Raw genomic sequence first — 22,821 nt, forward strand, 5'->3', positions numbered from 1 at the left:
AATCACCAAAAAATTAATTAATTTAAAAGATTTTTTTTTAAGGTCTGGGATGTAGTTCAGTACTAAAGTTCAATTCTCAGTACCAACATAAGCAATCAGTTTTAAACTTTTTTAGTCTATACCTATAATTTAGTACTGCTTTAAAACATAACCTGACAACATCAGTTTTACCAAATTTGACCAATACTCACAAGAGAATGTTCCTCATGTTGGCATAGTAGGAGCAATAGTAGGGCATAGTCCCATCGCAGCAGTATTATTTGTAGTCTTTGCCACACTGAGCAAGGCAATCCTCTGCAAAACAAGAATCACCAGAGCAGTTATATCATATCTTAGTAGCTGGACAATCACTTTTTAGTACACTTGGATCTTCATTGTCATGTTCTGAATTCCAAAATATTTGCAAGAGTCTAAACTAGCCTTTCTTCACAGTCACACTCAAAGTAGGTATACCATTCTTGTTTTTCTTGGTGCTGTGGCAGGGGCATTTAACTACTGAGCCACATCCTCAGCCCTATTTTGTGTTTTATTTAGAGACAAGGTCTTACTGAGTTGCTAAGCCCCTCGCTGTTGCTGAGGCTGGCTTTGAACTCCTGAGACGCTGGGATTACAGGTGTGTGCCACCATGCCCTGCCCAAGACCATTCTTGAATTTCCAGAACCAAGCACAGTCACTGGTAGGCAGTGTTGGTTAACTGCAATAATGAAGGGAGAAATGAATGAATGAATCAACTAATTAGTCATTCAGTTTGTCAATAGAGTTCTTATAATAGTTTTTAATTGGTGGTTTTCTGATTTTAGGGTGTCATATTCTCAACCTCAATTAATGGAAATTGTTTTTGAAATAGATATTACCAAAAGAGTGATCATTTAAAACTAATGTATGCTTTTCCTTTAAGGCCTATTTTTGCCCTCATAATTACAGTTTGCATACATACAGCAACACAAATGACTTGGAAGGTGATGAGAAAGAGTACACATAGATAATTTGTGAATAATTAACAGTTTAATACCACAGGGAAGAATTAATAAACTATGAAACATCAAGTGTAAGATAGAAAAGGGTGTTTGGGGATTAAAAGAAAAAAAAACAAGTTGTTTTTTTCAATAAATAAAATTATACCAGAAATATTTAGTAAAAATTTCACTAGCTTTTACAATTCTTTAATCTACCTAAGTGATTTATGCCTAACAGTTTAAGGTTATCACTGAGTTATAACCAGTAATATAAATTATAGTGAATGTGTGAATTTCAGGTATATGATTAGGAAAACATTAAATAGTCTGATAATTGAAGTTGTATGTTCAAAAATCACCAAATAAGTCATTTTCAACTCAATCCCTAAAGATAACATCAATTATTATGTAAATTATACATAAGTATTATACAACCTAAGTTTTTTGTTTCCTATCAGTACAACATTTAAAGTACAAAATATTATATTTGTGTCTACACATCCTTGAATTGGTTTATCTTGAAAAGAAAATTTAGACTGGTTTTAAATCCCCTCTTTGCTAAAATAGTTCTTTATAATGGATGTGTTTAAAGATCTCAAAGATCATCTACCATCATTAATAATGCATGGCTTTTGTGGAACAAGTGAGAAAGTTCATATTATCTTTTTTTACATTATAGATTAATAAACATGAACCTTGAGATTTTCAGTAATTCTACTGAAATTCCCTCTTAAATTTCAAAGAGAGAAACACAAATTATTTAGATCCCAGAGAGACGCTCAAGTATTGACAGTCACTCTTTTTTGCTTTTAAAAATAGTATTTACTTTTTTAAAAAATATTTATTTTATTTATTTATACATGGGCTGAGAGTCAAACCCAGTGCCTCACACATGCTAGGCAAGCACTATGCCCCTGAGTCGCAACCCAGCCAAGGATGTCACACTTTTTGAGGCTACTTATTTTATAATTTTATCAGTGAGTTTTCTGTAGCTCTAATTTTTGAGGGCTGCTCAGTTTGTTTGAAATTTTAGACTTGTCAATTATCTGTGGACTTAGTAGGGATACATTGCTTCAGGTTCTTAAAAGTAACTAAAATCATGAGACAGCCAAATCCTCACTACTCTGTCCGAGGAAAATACCAATGTGTAAGTAACTTCAGAGGTGATACTCAGGACAGTGAAACCCTCTAAAACTCCCCATGAATATCAAAGATTAAATTACTACCATTGCACTCCAATTACTACTATCATAAGAACATGGTGTTTTCAAAATATTTTGAGTCAATATAATAAGAAATCAAGTCCAAAATCTTGAAGCCAAGAAACTGGATTATACCTGCAGTAAACATCTAGATCATATCACATATTGTCCATTATTTTTATGGCATTTTCCATTACTCTTGTCTATTTCCCAGAATTAAGCTACTATAGAAAAGGGAAAATTTAATAGTATGGCAAATACAGTCACAATCATGACCTTTCCAAACTGAGCTTTCAATCCATACCTCAAAGCTTATTTTGTTATGTTAATTGCTTTCTCTGGTTGATTTGAGGACAATTTTATGAAGATCAGACTGGAAGGAGACTGAGAATTATTGACTGGAATTAGATTTCCATCTTACAGAGACCATTTTGTATGGACTTTGTTTTCTAGAATGAGATAGAAGTGTGGGGCAGATGATGAGAACAGAGTTCTTGATGTTCTGTTTCTCTGGAAAAGCTGAACTATGAGGCAGAATTTTATTGAGCAAAGAGAATATGAATTGGGAAGGATCATTCTAGCTGGATAGTGCTAATTTCTTCCTAGGAAATTAGATGCTATCATTCAGAGCTCCACCAAGCTTTTGCTGATGTCACACTGTAGATAAACTTCTTAAGATAAATTGGGTCATAACCTTCAGTCAGGGAAAAAATAGTTCAGACTCATTTTCCCAACTTCTTTCATTTTTTTTTAAAGAGAGAGTGAGAGAGAGAGAGAGAGAGAGAGAGAGAGAGAGAGAGAGAGAGAGAGAGAGAGAGAGAGAGAGAGAGAATTTTAAATATTTATTTCTTAGTTCTCGGCGGACACAACATCTTTGTTTGTATGTGGTGCTGAGGATCGAACCCGGGCCCCACGCATGCCAGGCGAGCGGGCTATCGCCTGAGCCACATCCCCAGCCCTTCCCAACTTCTTTCTGTTGAACACAATCATAAAGAAAAAAAAATCTAAAGGATCATTCCAAAAGGTATTAAAAAGAAGGTAAAATGACTTGAGACCCCAGGATTAGAGGAGTGTCATGGCCACACACTCCTCTCAACAGAGAGATTTCACTTGGATCTTCATTTCTGGATACCCAAACATAGGACTTGAAAGCATCCTGGTGGGCTCATTTGTCCCTAGGTCCCACAGGAGTTCCTGGGACCACACAAGGGAAGTCTGACACCAATAGTAAGGAGAATTGATTGGGAATCCTGTGATAAAAGCCAATTAGGAGATACAGACTTTTTCTGCCAGGCCTATGACTCCTGGCAGAAAATATTAAAGCTTATGGGATGTACCAGCAAAAAGTTCCTGCCAAAAAGTGGTCTGGTGTAGGAAGCCTTATGAGATGATACCCTCCTCTTCAACCCAGAGAACCAGAGTGGATGGATGGAACTAGAAAAAGAGACACACAGCAAGTGACAAGGTATAAGAAGTCTCTTTTTCCCCCAACAAATGCAATCACTGGGCTGTTGCAGAGCAACAGATGGATTCCACCAGAACCCTTCGCTTAGATGTTCAGAAAAATCTGACAGTGGGAGCTCCAGCAAAACCAAATAAACAACGAAGACCCAAATAGTACCACTGATTGGAATCACAGTCCACAAAATTAGGCCAAACACATGCTAAAACTAAAGGGAGTGGCTGCTAAAATAGAAACTTTAAATAAGCCTAGCAATCTGCTAAATAATAGACAAATGTTCAGAATGCAATAAAACATTGCTCATACAAAAACAATAAAAATTACAACTGAATAAGGAAGGAGAATCAACTGATATCAACATTATATCTTGTAATTATCTGACACATATTATGAAGTGATCATTATAAAAAAGGCTCTAATATGCAATTAAAAATTCTCTTGAAACAGAAAATAAACAATAGTAAAGAAAAAGACATTATGAAAAATTCAAATGGAACTTCTAGAGTTGAAAAAGCCAATAGGAGAAATTCAAATCTCACCAGATGGGCTCAATAGTTTAATGGAGAGGCCCAGAAAGCAGAATTAGTGAACCTGAAGACAGAAGAACGTACCAAATCTGAAAAACACTGAGAAAATATTCTGGAAAATAAAATGAAACTTGGGTTAGAGTTCTGTAAAATAGCAAATATCCTTTCCTTCATGAGGAAGGAAAGGATAAAGAATGGGGTTGACATTTGAAGAAAAAAATGGCCAAAAAATTCTAAAATTTGTTGAAAGTCATAAACCCACACATATAAGAACCCAAGAGAGCCTAAAACAGGTAAGCCCAAAGAAATACATGCTAAGACATTATGTAAATTTTTAAATTTAAGATAAATAAGGAACCCTTAAACCAGAGAGAAAGGACATACTACCTAAAGGGGAATCCAAAATTAAATGAAAGTGGATTTCTCATTTAAAAATTATGAAGACAGATGAAGTGGCACAATATTTTTCAAGAGCTAATAGGAAAGAATTTCCAACCAAATTCTTTATAATGTTAAGTTCTGAATCCATAATAACTGTAATTCAGGAATGAAAGGGAAATATAAACATTCTTGAATGGAAGAGAACTTAAGATCTATCATTAGCATTCTTAGGATTCTTAAGAGAAGTTATTTACAGGAAAGTAGTGATAAAAATGAGAAGCCTGGAAGCATTAGGATAGAAGAATAACAAAAGAACAGAAATATGGACACATAAATTGTGTTAGATATCTTCAGCATCTACTCAGTATTACATAAGCCCCATGGATACTGAAATCAGTGGCTTATCAAGTCATTTAATTACAAAATGGCATGATACTTGCCTACAACCTATGCATATTCTTCCACATACTTTAAAATAATATCTGGATTACTTACAATAAATAATATAACATAATATAAATGTTATGTAAATTGTTATGTTGTGTTGCTTTTGGTAATAATGATAAGAAAAGTGAGTCTGCATTTGTTCAGTACAGATGTAAGCATCATAGGCCCAACTAAATTTCCAATCTGTAGTTGGTTGAACCTTGTAGATGCAGAACTTGTGGATACAAGTGGCTGTGTACTTTTCTTCAGGGATGTCATAAATCACATTTAACAACTATAGCCAAATTGTATCAATCATATTATATGCAAGACAGTAATATTTAAAAATGCAGAAGGACCGCTGGGTATGTAGCTCAGTGGTAGAGTTCTTACCTGGCATGTTGAGGCCCTGGGTTCCATCCCCAGCACCAGAAAAAAAAAATGCCAGGAAGGGTAATTTGTACAAAATGTCACACGAAATATATATATATATATATATATCTATCTATCTATATATATATATATATATATATATATATATATAATTATCTATTGGGCCACATCCACATTTGAATGCAAACTAAAAACAGTTTCCAAAACAGTGTTTGAAAATGTCTTGGTCTGTTTTTAGTTTTCTGAGAATGTATCTTTTTAAGATATTAACTTGTTTACAATCACTAAACTGAGCTGTTTCTAAAGGGCTTTCATTTGACCATTTATTAATGCACTGATACACATTGGTCTTCAGGGCTAATGGTATTATTCTGTACAAAGTTTTAAGGAACTTAAATTCACACATCTAAAAAGTGTTAAAAGTGAGAATCAAAAGTTGAGGTCTCTATTCACTGTACTATTATCCTAATGCACTGTTCATTTTTGGCGAGGGGTACCAGGGGCTGAACTAAGGAGCTCTCCACCCCTGAGCCATACCAGCAGGCCTATTTTGTGTTTTATTTAGACACAGAGTCTCAGTGCCTCGCTTTTGCTGAGGCTGGCTTTGAACTCTGCATCCTCTTGTCTCAGCCTCTGGAGCCTCTGGGATTACAGACTTGTGTCACCATACCCCTCTCAAAACTTTTTTTTTGTTGGGGGGGGGCGGGAATGTGGTACCAAGGATTGAACTCAAGGGAACTGGACCACTGAGCCACATCCCTGGCCCTATTTTGTATTTTATTTAGAGACAGGGTCTCAATTACTTAGTGCCTTGCTTTTGCTGAATGCTGGCTTTGAACTCGCGACTCTTCCTTCTCGGTCTCCCGAGCTGTTGGGATTACAGGCTTGAGCCACCATGGCAGTCTCAGAACTTTCTTTAACATTGTTATTCCAAAAGTAAACTAATTCAAAAAGCTTGAGGTATATTTTTAAATCCAAGGCAAGCGGCCCCATTCCTGGCTCCACTTCCTGGTGGCCACCAATGGAAGATGGAGTTTCTGTTGTCAATCACATGGGCAGGCTGGAGCTGTCTAATCACTGCTCAAGACCTGGCAAAAAGCTGAGGAAGAAGGGAGGTCCTCATAGATGATTTAATTTGTCAAAGGTCAGTTTCTTGAGACCTATGATCCAACTACGGAAAATATTTTCACAAAGTTTGTCACCGTAAAGGGACAAGAATATCATCTTCAACTTGAAGACGCAGCTGGGCAAGGTAACTTTTTCATTTTTCCTTAGACATACTCCTCAGATATTGATGGTTATATTCTTGTGCGCTCCGTTACATCAATCAAAAATGTTGAAGTGATTAAAGTTAGCTATGGCAAATTTTTGGGTATGGAGGGTAAGTGCAAACACCTAATATTTTGATTGGAAATACGGAAGACCTGCATGTGGAAAGAATACCTTTGATGCTTCTAGAAGGACAATTTGGGAGGCAGAAAAAATTGATGGGGTAATTTTACAAGGAAAGTTCTTGTGCTCCATAATGTAAAAATTCTACTGCAAAACCTGAGGACTCCGGGTATATGGCCTGGCTAAATAAGCAAACTGCCCTTTATTTTTTTTTTAAGATAGACTATGTTTCTTTCTTTCTGTTCACCTGAAGGATATCACTTGGGTCACAGCCTTCCCTCATCCCCTCAGTTTATGTTAAACGCTGATCTGTCCAAATGAGTTCACTTTCATGTGCAAATTTCAAGCAATCATATTTTCAATTTATGTATTTATTACTCAACAGTATTATGACCAGTATTTTTTTTCAGCATTATTTTTTCAGTGTAGTTTGTTTAAATATTGTAATCATCCTAATAATACAACAGTGTTTATTTCATTGTGCTAAATGGGTATTTGTAAATAAAAATAAATAGCTTCAAGCCTTAAAAAAAGTGAACTAATTCGAGTTACTTCAGTTATTTCAATTTCAAAATCAATGCTTGAATTTAATTTTTTTTAATTTACATTGATCTAGATAAGAGAGACATGGTTACTTTTCCTTATATGCTAATTGTTTTGGTGTAAATTTTTATGGGAGACATTCACATATGGGTATACTTTTTCTTTTGCATAGCTATAAAAATTGAGAAAATATGGGTTGTGGACAATATATATTTGCTTTCTCCATTTATGTGCACATTTCTCATTGACTTCTGCAGAACATGGACTAGTCTTCTGGACCTAGTGTATTGAGCGGAGAAAATCCTGGATATGTTCATTTCACCTGTTGGAAAATCTACTTTTATTTAGCCTTTGTCTCTATGCCCCTCCTTTCCCATTCACAAATCAATTGGATAATTACAAAACTGGTCTTATGCAGTGCTACTCCTGGGGAATATTCCACTGCATTTTTTAGTTAAAAATTTGTCAGGGCTTCAGAATATAGGTTCTAGTGCCTTGGCTGTGTGTGTTCATGGCTTGAATAAAAAGGAAAGGAAAAGGTTTTTTAAGATTAGTACAAATTTATCTTAATTTCCATCATCCAATTCCACTAGCCACTAATCAACATTTTTTTTAAAAAAACCTAAGGCAAAGGATATATTATTATGTTTAGTTTTTTTTGAGTAATAGATAATATTTCATTCTCAATGAACACATTTAATTTATATGATTAGTAATTTTAAAATATCTTAAGTAACCTTTATTGTATTGTGGCATATTTTTATATCTCTGCAAGTCAGATACTACACTGGAGATTTTTTCTTATTTTTAACATTTTTTAAAAAAACATGTCTTCTGTGTTTTAGGATATCTATCATAAATTATATTTAGCTGTTCCATACTTTGCTGGTTTTAACTTTGATCTGTGAGTACTTGTCTCTTAAATGTTACAGAAAAATCATCATTCTTCACTTTGATTTGTTGAAGGTGAAATCCATTAAGTGAACTGAAAGTAATTATCAAATCCCAACAATTTTTCTGTTTTGTTCTGCTTGTCCAGTGTGGGAAGCCCTTGCTGAATGATTCGCATACACCTTCCTGTGATTCATAGAGGCTCTGTCGGTCCTAGTGACCTGGATATTTCCCCCATCCTCAAAGTAGCAGACTGTGTCTTCAGGCATAGGCATTCCTTCCTGCAGCCCCTTGGACTGAATTACTCCCAGGTATCCTTGTAACCCTGCCCCTCCTGACCTTTTTTGGATTGAACTTTCTAAGAATGAAGGTCCCCCCAATAAAAGCTCACTTCCGAACTCCCCTCCCCCTCTCCAGCCTCTAGTGACTTTCTTTGCTCTCCCATTTGGGGTGATTGAGGCCAAGAGAGTGGAGGAGCCATCCTGAAGCTTTATTTAAAGTGTGTGTCTAAGTTTTATTTGATGTCCCAGGAAATTCACATGAGCGACCTTAAGTTCAGCTGCCTGCGTGGTTGGGGGTGGAAGTCCGGTTTTGTTAAAGTGTACAGTATTAAGAGTTTATAATTTCTTATAAGACAAATAATAAAATTAAGGGAAGATGTAGATCAGAAAAATAACTTAAAGTTTAATAATTCTCTATCAAGTATAAAAATTAAAGGATAAATGAGAATATTGTTTTGACTATGCTCAGAAATGTTTGTGACCTAAACACTGCTTAGTGACCAGAAAATAAGTTCTCAAATTAATAGGAAAACTGATGTTTTTTGCCTTATATTTTTCTTTATTCATAAAGAAAGTTAACATGCCTTTTATCTTTTGCAGAAAATATTAGAAGTACAAAAGAACATATTTCAAAAAATTCATGCTAAAATACTTTTGTAATATTCTGCATGGTGATGTTTTCAGTAAAAACAAAACGAAACAAAACAAATCCATCAAGTTCAATTATGTCTCAACAAAAATACTTTTAAAGAAGTTATTTTGTTTTATACACAAACAAAAGCATTCTTAGCCTGTAATCCTTTGTTTATGTGCACTGTAGAAAATGACAGCAACCCATTCTGCTTCTTCACTATCCAACCTGCAGATTCACATGCTATTAAGCATCATTTAGCATTAGACTGACTTAAACTGAATTACACCAAGTATAATTTCATCTGAAGAGTACTACAACTTCAGTGAAGAATAATTAAATTAGTAAACAAGTGCCATAACATTGATTAATTAATGTGAACATATCAATTTGAAAATATTTTTATCATGTTTATTATCATTAAGAAAATTATAGAATAATATAAATGGTAATTTAATTATAATGGTGTATGAAGGGTAATGATGTACGTAATTCTAAAAGATATTGTAAATATTTAGATTTACTCTGCTGAACATCATTTATTTAGCTTTACCACAACCTAATGTTTATTTGGCACAAGTTTACCCATAGTTTAAACAAGGTAACCTGTTCGACATATAGGACATTGGACTTGTGTGGCTAACCTATATTTCTGATTTTGGAAATTTAGATCTTGGTGATTCTTGTATGTGTTTTATTGAAGTGCAGTCTTTCCATAATCCTTTGCAGTCCCCTAACTGTTCCATGCCTTCTGTCACTTTCTGTGGGGCCTTTATGTTTTTTGTTCTGCATAACTTGAATGTCCCACACCACACCCTCTTCTTTGACTTTGGAGCAATTCTAGTGTCCCTTTCCCATCAGTGGACATAGCACATTGCAATGCTTTGGTTATCTGTATATTTCACCTGTAGACTGAGCTACATAGACTGTGCCAGTGTGATAAGAACTGGAATATAACAACACCACCATAAAACTTACAGAATGACTACGAGAAATATATGCTTCAGAATGTTTCTGAACCTATTCATTTTCTACAAAGTGAGTGAAATCTTCAACCCTACAAATACATGTTAAAACAGAAAAAAGAAAAGAATTTATCATTTTTGATTTTATATTGCTATCATCTGTGAATATACATACAATATCAGAGAAAAAAATCATCAATAATTCTGAACTCCTTCTTTGATACATAAATATTGGACAGTAATCTCAAGGACATCGATTTGATATCACCCTTTGCCTAACCTTATTCTTACAGTCTAATCTCTAACAATCCTTCCTATACTTGTAAGGTTAAGGGCAAAAATAAAATCATTATGATAAAAGAAACTTAGAAATCAAATGTTCTTTGGATAATTTATATGTATTGAAAATAATTTCCACTCAAGAAAAATATAAATTATATAAATTTATAAATTATATAAATCATTACATGATTCCATATAATTCTATTTGTGTTATTTTTATTTCCATATAAATTTATGATCCCCATATTTCCTATCTCTTATCAGGTTTTAATTCTTACAAAAAGACATATCATTCTTGTATTCTTTTGCAAATTTCAATAATTTGAGCTTTATTCAAAAGGGACTTGTAAACCCACAATTAGTAGTCATTACTGACTTTTCTATTGTGTTAATGAATTTTTGATCCAGTTGCATACTCTTAGCTGTTTTCATCAGCAGCACACTAATATCTACAAATTTATAAGCAGCATAGCTTTCCAGATACATTATGAAACCTCCAAGCAAAGCAACATGTTTAACTCATGGATGGGGTTTGGTTGGCAGAGCCCACTATTCAGGAAAACTATGTAACTTTTACTTAAAACAAACAAGCAGGCAAATAACAAAACTTGACACACCACTTTCTAATTCCTATATGTTTATGCTAATGTCTAACACTACAGATAGTATAGAATGATCTCACAGTGTTGTGGCAGCAATAAATATTTAGAATTATAAAATTACAGAGTGAAAGAAATATGGGTTTAGCAGTTTCATTTTCCTTCAGTCTTGCATAAAAGAGAAGTAAGTTTCATGATTAGTTTGTAAACTTTTTATCTGTAAATACTATGTTCTGGTTAAAGATCAATTAAAACAGCATGTTAGCTTGGTCAAAGTCTGAGACACACTCCTAGCCTTTAGCATATTTCCTCTTCTGTGAATATCCTTTAAAATGAGTATGGAGAGACTCAGCTCTTTATATGAAGTCTCTGTCATGAAGAAGCACATCTAATCCATAACAGGCACTTCAAGGGCATTGTTTTTATTCTCATGCAGAATGGTGTTTGGGAAGTATGTATGATGGCTTCCTGGTAAAACCACACCCTATAGGTTACAGAGTGTTGGCATGCCCTTGCTCCTCCTACAAATATGTTAGCATTTGAAGAAAAATGGATAAACAGAGGGATGGACACATAAATGCACTGCTTATAACAAATGTCACACATGGTTTCCAAATGGATTCTTCATAGAGCATGAAATTACATAAAAGCTGCTTCCAAATTGTTTGAACTTATTACTTGGACTCAGATGCCTGCTCAACAGATTATAGTTGGAAAAATAATTAGTTTTCATCTTAATTTCTTACTTTTTTTGGAACTGATAAACGTGATTCAGAATTTTAACAAATGAAACTAAGTTTAGATGAAAAAATGTGTCTAAATCATAGACTCTTGGAGCAAACTTTAAAAATAATCCCCCTTATAATAATATGTTATTACTTAATCTAAAAAGCCAAAATTCCTCTATATATTAGTAGCTCAGTTCTTGTGCAATTACTTTCAAGGGTAGTGTTTTTTTATTTACAATAATGAGAAGCAAATAAAGATAACTATAATGATTTTATTATCAAGTCATCAAAATAATTGTTATTGATTTTGGACTCATCTCCAGAATTGAAAGCAAGCTAGAGATGATAGTCTTCTCTAGCAGTGAAAAATATTAATTCAAAAAAACAGTATCATGACTAATGTTCACATGAGAGAGTGAACGAATTACAGATTAAAAAGAATATTTAAATTTTTTCTTATCCTGTGAAAATTGTTGAATTTTTTAACATCTCATCTATTTTTCTACTTATGCATATATGTGGGGAGTGCTGGAGAGAAGGGGAGAAACAGATTCCGTGACTTAGACTAAATCTACAAACATAGCTATCTAGTCTTCAAAATGTGCTCATTGAGTGCAGTTCACAATGGCCAAATCCTGAATCCAGCCTAAGTGTCCATCAGTGGATGAATGGATAAAGAAAATGTGGTATATACACAAAATTGAGTTTTAATCAGTCATAAAGGAGAATGAAATTATATAACATGAAGGAAATGATGGAACTTGAGGATATTATGATAAGTGAAATACGCCTAACTCAGCAAGTTGAGTATTATATGTTTTCTCTCAAATGTGGAAGCTATAGATAAAAAGAAAGAAAAAAATATAAGTGGGAAGTGGAAGGGGAATCTTATGAAAATAGAAGGGAGAGGAGGAGAGTAGAGTAAGGGAACCAGGGAAAGGGAGAAGGGAAGAGAAATGGTAGGTACTAGAGAATGAAACTGACCAAATTAGATTGCATGTATGAATATGTAATAAGGAATCTCAATGATATGTATAATTACAATGCACCGATAAAAATTAAAAAGAAATTTTAAAAAATGTGCTAAGTGCCAGCTATTGATTTCTCTTAAAGAAGGTTTGAAAAGTCAAAAATGGAAAGCCTATCAGTACCAAGTCACAAATGTGGTCATCTCAATTTAAATTGAGGTGAGTTAGAAAAGGACTTTCTGTGTTTATGCAATGATAATGTGTATCCAGAGGGAGGGTCACTTTTCTGTGAATGTGGATATTTCTTTTTTTTTAGATATTTAATACTTATAATAAAACTTAAACCAGTATCACATATAGGACATGCAATACATCTCTTTGTCTATTACTTTACAACTTTATGGATGAATGGTATTTTATAGGTTTCAGAATATATATTTTTTTTATTAAAATCATTTAGAAAATACCTTCATATTCTTTGCCTTAAATTAATATGTTTTCTGCATGCTGTTTACCTTGTGTTATCTCCTTCCTAAACTTTTTTAAAATTTATCACTTATCTTTACACATATTCTTGCTTAAGCACACTTTACCGAAAGAATACTCTGGAAGGAAAGTAATATAAACATCTTAAAAAAAAATCTCTTCTGTCCCTGTATAAAATAGGTGTAGAGGAGGAATGGGGTGATAAGAGGAGTCTGTTAGGGGATCCATTACTTGCATTTAAATGTCTTTCTCTTATCTACATAGCTTTTATAGTATTATCTAGCAGTGTAATCATTTGACTTTGGAACTCATGGTTTTTGTTTTCTAATGACATTAAATTTTAAGCACCCCTCTTCTATTAGCATTTTGAAAGGCTGAAAAGGTGTTATTTGTGCTTGGCCATTTTCACTGAGGTGTCAGAAAGAATTATTATATATAATATGAATATACATTTATGTGCATGTATGTAAATATTGTTTTCTAGCATATAATCTTAGAATAGACTAAATAAAATGTTCTTAATTTTGTATCAAGGTATTGAATCAATGAAAGAAAGATCATATTTCATTACTTTTTTGTGTGTGTGTGTGGTAATGGAGATTAAACCCAGGTGTTACACTAAGCCACATCCCCGTCCTTTTTATTTTTTATTTTGAGACATGTTCTCACTAAGTTGCTTAGTGTCTTTCCAAGTTGCTGAGACTAGTCTTGAAACTTGTGATTCTTCTGCCTTGGTCTTCTGAGAAGCTGGAATTATAGGTATGTGCTACATGCCTAGCTAACATTACCATATTGCTTTTCAAAAAAACTGTCATGGTTTTTCCTTTTTACCAATAGTGTGTACAGGTGAAAGTTCCTATCATATTAAAATGTTTCAAAATTAATAAAAAATAGTGTTTATTGACTTTTGGATTTATAGCAGTTTTATTACTAATAGCAATTAAACTGCTATCATGTTTCTAGTTCATGTATAATTCTGATTTGAATATTTTAATTCTTAACTTTACCTATTTTTTTCATAGTACTTTTTAAAGTTAACTTTATTTTGTAATAACTATAGATTCACCTGAATTTGAAAAATAGTATAGTCATTGATTCTTTAATCTGGTTTTACCAATGAAAACATGGAAAAACCCATGGTACAATACCCACAGCCAGGATATTTGGCATGAATCAAGATACAGAACATTTCTATTACCACAAAGATCCCTCATACCTCCTTAGCTACATGCTGATCCCTTTCACCCTGTTTCTTGAATTCCCCCACCAACTAATCTGTTTCCATTTTCTATAATTTGTCACTTTAAGAATGTTGTGTAAATGACATATACACTTAACTTTTGAGTTTCAATATTTCCACTCAGTATAATCCTCTGGAGTTTAATCCAGACTGTTGTGTGTATGTATGGGTTGTTGCTCTTTATTTCTCAGAAGCATTCCACTATGTGTATGCACCAGTTTAACTATGCACCTGTTGAAGGCCATCTAAGTTGTTTTCAGGTTGGGACTACTACAAATAAAACAGTTATAAACATTTTTGTACAGGTTTTTTTATGAATGTAATAGATGACAATTTCAGGTCACATAATAGATGAGTGTTTAGTTTTTAGGAAACTGGAAAAATGTTTTCCCAGTTGACTCTTTGCATTATCACCTGCATGTATGAGAGAATTGTTTCTCTACATTTTTGCCAGAAGTTGATGTTGTCACAGTGTTTTATTTCAGCCATTCTTATAGGTGTGTAATAATAGTTCATTGTAGTTTTAATTGAATTTCTAAATTGTTGAACATTGTTTCATAAGCTTATTTTCCATTTACTTATAATCTTTGGTGAATTTTTTTTGTGTATTATAAGATGATTTCCTAATTGGATTGATTTTTTAACCTAAAATTTGAAAGTTCTGTTTGTATTCTAAATAATAATCCTCTGGTTGATAATTGGTTTGGAAATATATTCTCCCAATCTGTTTGTTTCTTTTTATATCCCTCTAATATAATCTTTTATAGAGAAATAGTTTTAAGTTTGATGAATAGAATTTGTGTTTCTTTTTCTTTTCATGAATTGTTTTTCATTATCCAGCCCTTGAAATTTCTATCTGGCCTTAGATTTTGAAGATTTTCTCCTATGTTCTTATCTAAAAAATTGTAGTAATAAAATTTACATTTAAACAAGTTTTAAATTTTTGTTTGAGTTCATTTATATATAATTGTCTGTAATATCTTGAAATTAGATAGAATTATTTCTCTAGTTTATTCTTTTATAATTTTTTAGCTATTCTAGTTCTTCTGCTATTGCATATACATTTTAGAGTGATCTTGTCTATCACTATAAAAGCTATTTGTGGGACTTCAATAGAGATTGTGTTAAAACTGTATAGCAATTTTGTGAAGAATGACATCATTAGTATGTTGAATCTTCCAATCCGTAAACATTCTGTGTTTCTAAGTTTACATAGATCTTTATTTCTTCCATCAGCATTTTATAATTTTTTTATTTATATATGACAGTGGAATGCACTATAATTCTTATTACTCATATAGACACAATTTTTCATATGGCTGGTTGTATACATAGTATATTCACACCAATTAGTGTCTTCATACCTGTACTTTGCGTAATAATGACCACCATATTCCAACATCGTTAATAACCCCATGTCCCCTTCCAATATTTCTGCCCTATTTAGAGTTCGTCTATTCCTCCCATGTTATTGCTTCCTATCCCACTATGAATCAGCCTCCTTATATCAGAAAACATTGGGCATTTGGCTTTTGGGGATTGGCTAACTTCACTTAGCATTATTTCCCCCAACACCTTCCATTTACCTGCAAATGCCATGATTTTATTCTCTTTTGTTGCTGAGTAATATTCCATTGTGTATATATGCCATATTTTTTTAATCCACTCATCTATTGAAGGGCATTTAGGTTGGTTCCACAGTTTAGCTATTGTGAATTGTGCTGCTATAAACGTTGATGTGGCTGTGTCCCTGTACTATGCTGTTTTTAAGTCCTTTGGGCATAGACCCAGGAGAGGGATAGCTGGGTCAAATGGTTCCATTCCCAATTTTCCAAGAAATCTCCATACTGCTTTCCATATTGATTGCACCAATTTGTAGTTCCACCAGCAATATATAACTGTACCATTTTTCCCATATCCTCACCAACACTTGTTGTTTGTATGCATAAAAGCTTGCCATTCTGACTGGAGTGAGATGAAATCTTAGAGTGGTTTTCAATTGCATTTCTCTAATTGCTAGCAAAGATGAACATTTTTTTCATGTATTTGTTGATTGATTATACATCATCTTCTGAGAAGTCTCTTCAGGCCCTTGACCCATTTATTGATTGGGTTATTTGTTTTTTTGGTGTTTATCTTTTTGAGTTCTTTATATACCCTGGAGATTAGTGCTATATCTGATGTGTGAGAGGTAAAGATTTGCTCCCAAGATGTAGGCTCTCTATTCACCTCACAGATTGTTTATTTTGCTGAGGAAAAACTTTTTAGTTTGAGTCCATCCTAGTCATTGATTCTTGATTTTAATTCTTGTGCCAAAGGAGTCTTATTAAGGAAGTTGGGGCCTAATCCCACATGATGGAGATTAGGGCCTACCATTTTTTTCCTGTTATACACAGGGTCTCTGGTTTTATTCCTAAGTCCTTGATCCATTTTGAGTTGAATTTTGTGCATGGTGAGAGATAGGGATTTAATTTCATTTTGTTGCATATGGATTTCCAGTTTACCCAGCACCATTTGTTGAAGAGGCTATCTTTTCTCCAATTCATGTTCTTGGTAACTTTGTCTAATATAAGATAATTGTAGATTTGTTGGTTAGTCTCTGTGTCCTCTATTCTGTACCGTTGGTCTACCAGTCTGTTTTGGTGCCAATACCATGCTGTTTTTGTTACTATTGCTTGGTAGTATAGTTTAAGGTCTGGTATAGTGATGCCACCTACTTCACTCTTCCTGCTAAGGATTGCTTTAGCTATTCTAGGTCTCTTAATTTTCCAGATGAGTTTAATGATTGTTCTTTTTTATTTCTATGAGGAATGCCATTGGCATTTTGATCAGAATTTTATTAAATCTGTATAGTGCTTTTGAAAGTATGGTCATTTTGATAATATTAATTCTGCTGATCCAAGAGCAAGGTAGATCTTTTCATCTTCTAAGGTCTTCTTTGATTTCTTTCTTTAGGGTTCTGTTAGTTTTCATTGTATAGAAATTTCACCTCTTTCATTAAGTTGATTCCCAAGTATCTTATTTTTTTTAGGTTATTGTGAATGGGGTAGTTTTCCTCATTTCCTTTTCTGAGGGTTTGTCATTGACATACAGAAATGTCTTTGATCTATGGGTGCTGATTTTATATCCTGCTACTTTGATTAATTAATTTACTATTTCTAGAAATTTTCTGCTGAAACTTTTAGGGTCTTTCAGTATAGAATCATGTCATCAGCCAATAGTTCCAATTTGAGTTCTTCTTTTTCTATGTGTATCCCTTCAAATTTTTTTTGTCTAATTTCTCTGGCCAGTGTTTCAAGAACTATGTTAAATAGAAATGGTGAAAAAGGGCATCCCTGTCTTGTTCCAGTTTTTCGACGGAATGCCTTCAATTTTTCTCCATTTAGAATGATGTTGGCCTGGGTCTTAGTGTAGATAACCTTTATGATGTTGAGATATGTGCCTGTTATTCCTACTTTTTCTAGTGTTTTGAACATAAAGGGGTGCTGTATTTTGTCAAATGCTTTTTCTCTGTCTATTGAGATGATCATATGATTCTTAACTTTAAGTCTATTGATGTGACGAATTACATTTATTGATGTTTGTATGTTGAACCAACCTTGCATCCCTGGGATGAATCCTACTTGATCATGGTGCATAATCTTTTTGATTTGTTTTTGTATTTGATTTTCCAGAATTTTATTGAGAACGTTTGCATCTATGTTCATTAGAGATATTTGTCTAAAGTTCTCTCTCTCTCTCTCTCTCTCTCTTTTTATGTGTCTTTGCCTGGTTTTGGAATCAGAGTGACATTGGCCTCATAGAATGAGTTTGGTAGTGCTGCCTTTTTTTATATTTCCTGAAATAAATTGGAGAGTGTTGGTATTATTTCTTCTTTAAAGGTCTTGTAGAAGTGGGCTGTGTATCTGTCCCATCTTGGGCTTTTCTTTTGATGGCTTCTTCTATTTCTTCACTTGAAATTGATCTGTTTAAATTGTGTATATCACCCTGATTCAACATGGGCAAATTATATGACTTTAGAAATTTGTCAATGGCTTTGATATTTTCTATTTTATTGTAGTACAAGTTTTCAAAATAATTTCTATTATCTTCTGTATTTCTGTAGTGTCTGTTGTGATATTTTCTTTTTCATCACATATGTTAGTGATTTGAATTTTCTGTCTCCTTCTCTTCATCAGCATGAGTAAGGGCCTGTGAATTTTATTTATTTTTTCAAAGAATCAACTTTTTCTTCTGTCATTTTTTAAGTTGTTTCTTTTGTTTCAATTTAATTGATTTCAGCTCTGATTTTAATTATTTCCTGTCTTCTGCTGCTTTTGGTGTTAATTTGTTCTTCTTTTTCTAGGTCTTTGAAATGTAGTGTTAATTCATTTACTTGTTGATATTTTCTTCTTTTAAGGAATGAACTCCATGCAATGAACTTTCCTATTAGAACTGCTTTTAGAGTGTCCCAGAGATTTCAATATGTTGCATCTGTGTTCTCATTCACCTCTAAAAATTTTTTAATTTCCTCCATGATGTTTTCTGTAACCCACTATTCATTCAGTAGCATATTATTTAGTCTCCAGGTGTTGGAGTGGATTTTATTTCTTATTTTATCATTGATTTATAATTTCATTCCATTATGATCTGATAGAATATAGGGTAGTATCTCTATTTTCTTAATATTTGCTAATAGTTGCTTTGTGGCATAGTAAGAAGGATTTAGTTTAGAAAAGGATCTATGTGCTGCTGAGAATAAAGTAGACTCTCTCGTGTTGAAGGATGGAATATTATATATATATATATATATATATATATATATATATATCAGTTAAGTCTAAGTTAGTGATTGTATTATTGAATTCTATAGTTTCTTTGTTCAGCTTTTCTTTGGAAAATCTATCTAGTGATGAAAGAGGTGTGTCAAAAATCACCCAAAATTACTGTGTTGTGATCTATTTGACTCTTGAACTTGAGAAGAGTTTGTTTGATGAACATAGCTGCTCCATTGTTTGGGGCATATTTATTTATAATTATTAAGTCTTGCTGGTGAATGGTTCCCTTGAGCAGTATGTAGTGTCCTTCTTTATCCTTTTTGATTGACTTTAGTTTTAAGTCTACTTTATTTGATATGACAATGGAAACCCCTGCTTGCTTCCGCAGACCATGTGAGTGTATGATTTTTCCCAACCCTTCACCTTCAGTCTGTAAATGTCTTTTTTCTATGAGACGAGTCTCTTGGAGGCAGCGTATTGTTGGGTCTTTTTTTTTTTTTATCCAATATTCTAGTCTATGTCTTTTGATTGGTGAGTTTAGGCTATTAATATTCAGGGTTATTATTGAGGCATGGTTTGTATTTCCAGCCATTTTTGTTTATTTTTGGTATTTAACATGATTTTGTTTCTCTTCTGGTTAGATTTTCATTTAGTGTAATCCCTCACTCTGCTGATTTTTATAATTATTTTTCATTTCCTCTTCTTGGAATACTTGGCTAAGAATGTTCTGTAGTGCAGACTTTCTAATTGTAAATTCTTTTAATTTTTGTACTCATGCAGATTGTCTGCACCTCACCTTGATGTTGGGTTTCCAGACCCTGCTGGTGTCCCTCAATGGATGCTATTGCATGCTGGATCTGGGATCTGAATAAGTTGAAGTGGGTGGATCTGGGCCACTGGGCTTGACCTCCTGTGGTAATCCACTGGTCAGAAAGGGCAGTCCTGCACCAGAGGCTAGGCTCTGGCGAGTGTCTGCCCTGCAGGGAAAGGGGTGGACCAGGCCTACTGTGGTCTGGGCCCCCGTAGAGGCATGTGTGGTTGGATCTCTCATTAGCAGAATTTTAGGGCAACTATATAACATTTGTGAATTTTTAAAATATTCCACCCATTGCACGATGCTAGATACACAAAAGTGTGCAACGCATACATCTTTTTTTTGCCTCTTACTTTCAGCAGGAAATAAAAACTGACTTAAGTTTCTCATCAGGTTGATGGATTAAGGAACTCACATCTAAAAATTTTTGAATTGTTAACTGTATTTAGTGCATGGCAAGTTGAAATTAGAGTAAACTCCTAAGGCAAAAATCAAAGAAAAGTGAGACCTCATCATCCCTTCTACCCACAAATTTGAACTTAAGAAATATAGCAATTCACTATCACTACTGCAAGGAGGTAGAATAATGTATACAAAATGGGAGAAGCTGGCTGACAAAATCACCAGATCCCTTAATTTCAGAAAGTGAACAATTCCTGCCCTGAAGCAATTCTACTATAAACTCACTTGGGTTAACAAGTCATCTTTGGTTACAATGGATCCTTACTTCTAGTGTTCATTACTGTGTGCTTTATGAAACAATATTCATAAGCACACAAGTAGAAACAATAGAAACACAAGTAGACAAACACTCTTTTTATTCAGTACTTGTTTATATATTTCCTCTTTCTAAAATGGTATCAGAAAGGATTAATTTTTATGTTTCACAGAAAGAACTGGTAAGATTAACCATTTGTGATATTAATATATCCCCCATCCCTTTGGCATATTTGTAGTAAGCAGTTTCTGATTCAACTTCTCTGCAAAATCTTTACTGGCAGAAATTCTCTCCTACATAAATGACAGGTAGAGATGGGGACTTTAAATTGTTGGCATAGGCAATTTTAATTTAAAGAATCCTATTACTTTAGAAATTACACAAAGCATAACTGGGAATGAAGGCACTGGTAGCCAACAAACTCACTCTCTGATGATGATGGTGATAATAATAATACAAAATATATAGGAAAAGAAGTATGAATTTACACAAAATCACCCCTTCAAAACAACAGGAAGATAGAGAATGTAGAAATTTCTAAAAATTATTAATGAAAAGACACAAAACCACCAAACCCTAGTGCGCAATCTTTTACCCTACTGACCTGACTCCTGCTGCTCCTCTAGGCTCTTAGATAAGCAAAGGCAGACCAGTAAAGACAGGGAATGACAAAAAAGGGAACCTAGAGAATGGCCAGGATGTTGATCTAAATTTTTACATGAAAAACTAAGCTCACAGTAAACTGAAAATACCAAAAAGCTGGGCAGGTAAGAGCATGAACTACAAGGAATGAACCCCAAAATATGCAGGAATAAAGTTGTGTCTTCAAAAGTTAATAGCTACAAGAGAGAGAGATAGAGAGAGAGAGAGAGAGAGAGAGAGAGAGAGAGAGAGAGAGAGAGAGAGAAGCAAAAACTGAAATTAACCTACCCATTAACCAAACCATTAGAGGGTCCTTGGTTTCCCTGGGAGAGATGTTTGGTTTGTTCTTTTAATTCTGAGGCCTGAGAGGGAAGTGAAACCCATGGCACAGGGACAAACAGAAACTGAATAAGGAGATTTTTGAGAGGCCTTGTCTGTGGAAATAGAGCAAAGAAGGAAAGCTGTGGTTAGACGACTTGAGTCCCTCCAGATTCTACCAGATGTCAGAGTAGTACATAACAGCAGGCTTAACTTTAGGTCTTGGACCACACATGGCCACAGTGAAGAGAGTTGGGGAGAAATGAATTAACCTACAAAGCACTGGAAAACAGTATTTTGGCTCTATTCTGTAAGACTTTAAAAAAATAAAAATAAAACAACTACTCCAGTAGTACATTTAGTTACTACATTTTTTTCTTTGCAAAGGTATGGGTTATCAATTCTAAAGATACATTGTATATAAAAGGATTTAATTAAAGGAAATTTTTGCAGATAATGCAACCAAGTCTCTCATTGGTAGAGAAAAAAAATATATATATATGTAAAGAAAACTGGAAGTCTTAACAGAACTCTGCTGAATTGGAATAGGAAGTAGGAGTGTCGACTCATGGGATGGATGAGTGGGTGGATGGTTGATATATATATGTAATACTATATATAGTATTACATATATATAAATGTATACATCTGTACCCACATAGAGAATTAAATGTACCTGTGTATATATGCATGAATTAGATTATATAAACCTATTTTCTAACTTTTTGTGGGGAGAGACTAGAAGCTATAGAAAGGCAGAAATAAGAAGGGCACCTAGTATTTTTTTAAAGTTTTTTTCTTTTAGTTGTCAATTGACCTTTATGTTACTTATTTATATGTGGTGCTGAGAATTGAATCCAGTTGCCTCACAAATGCCAGGCAAGCGCTCTACCACTGAGCTACAATCCCAGTCCTGAGCACCTATATTGATATTATGGTTTCTAAAGTCCAATAACAGATACCAGACCTCCTTGGGAAGATGGTAGATTTCAGGAATGGGGGGATACAAACAGACACACGCACGCACACACACTTGAACACACATATCTGCATGAAGAGCCTGATTATCTTTCAGGAAACAAGGAAATGTTGAAAAAGGACCAAATGTGGGACATTTTATAAGAAACTCTTAATTGCCAAAGCTGAAACAATTTGAATAACAAAATTCCAGTAATAATAGTATTTATAATATAATTATGATATGTAGTAAATCCTTTGC

At 33.7% G+C, this 22,821-nt stretch overlaps 1 long non-coding RNA gene across 1 annotated transcript in view; it reads left to right on the plus strand.

Annotated features, from left to right (window-relative positions):
- Positions 1-9,936: 9,936 nt before the first annotated feature.
- Positions 9,937-22,821, plus strand: part of LOC144376423 (uncharacterized) — a 42,847-nt gene continuing 29,962 nt past the window's right edge. Inside the window, exon 1 of the long non-coding RNA XR_013436905.1 lies at positions 9,937-10,123. This is a non-coding gene — a long non-coding RNA (uncharacterized LOC144376423). The remainder of the gene's footprint in view (positions 10,124-22,821) is intronic.

This window comes from Ictidomys tridecemlineatus, chromosome 3, assembly GCF_052094955.1.
Source record: "Ictidomys tridecemlineatus isolate mIctTri1 chromosome 3, mIctTri1.hap1, whole genome shotgun sequence".
Taxonomy (NCBI): domain Eukaryota; kingdom Metazoa; phylum Chordata; class Mammalia; order Rodentia; family Sciuridae; genus Ictidomys; species Ictidomys tridecemlineatus.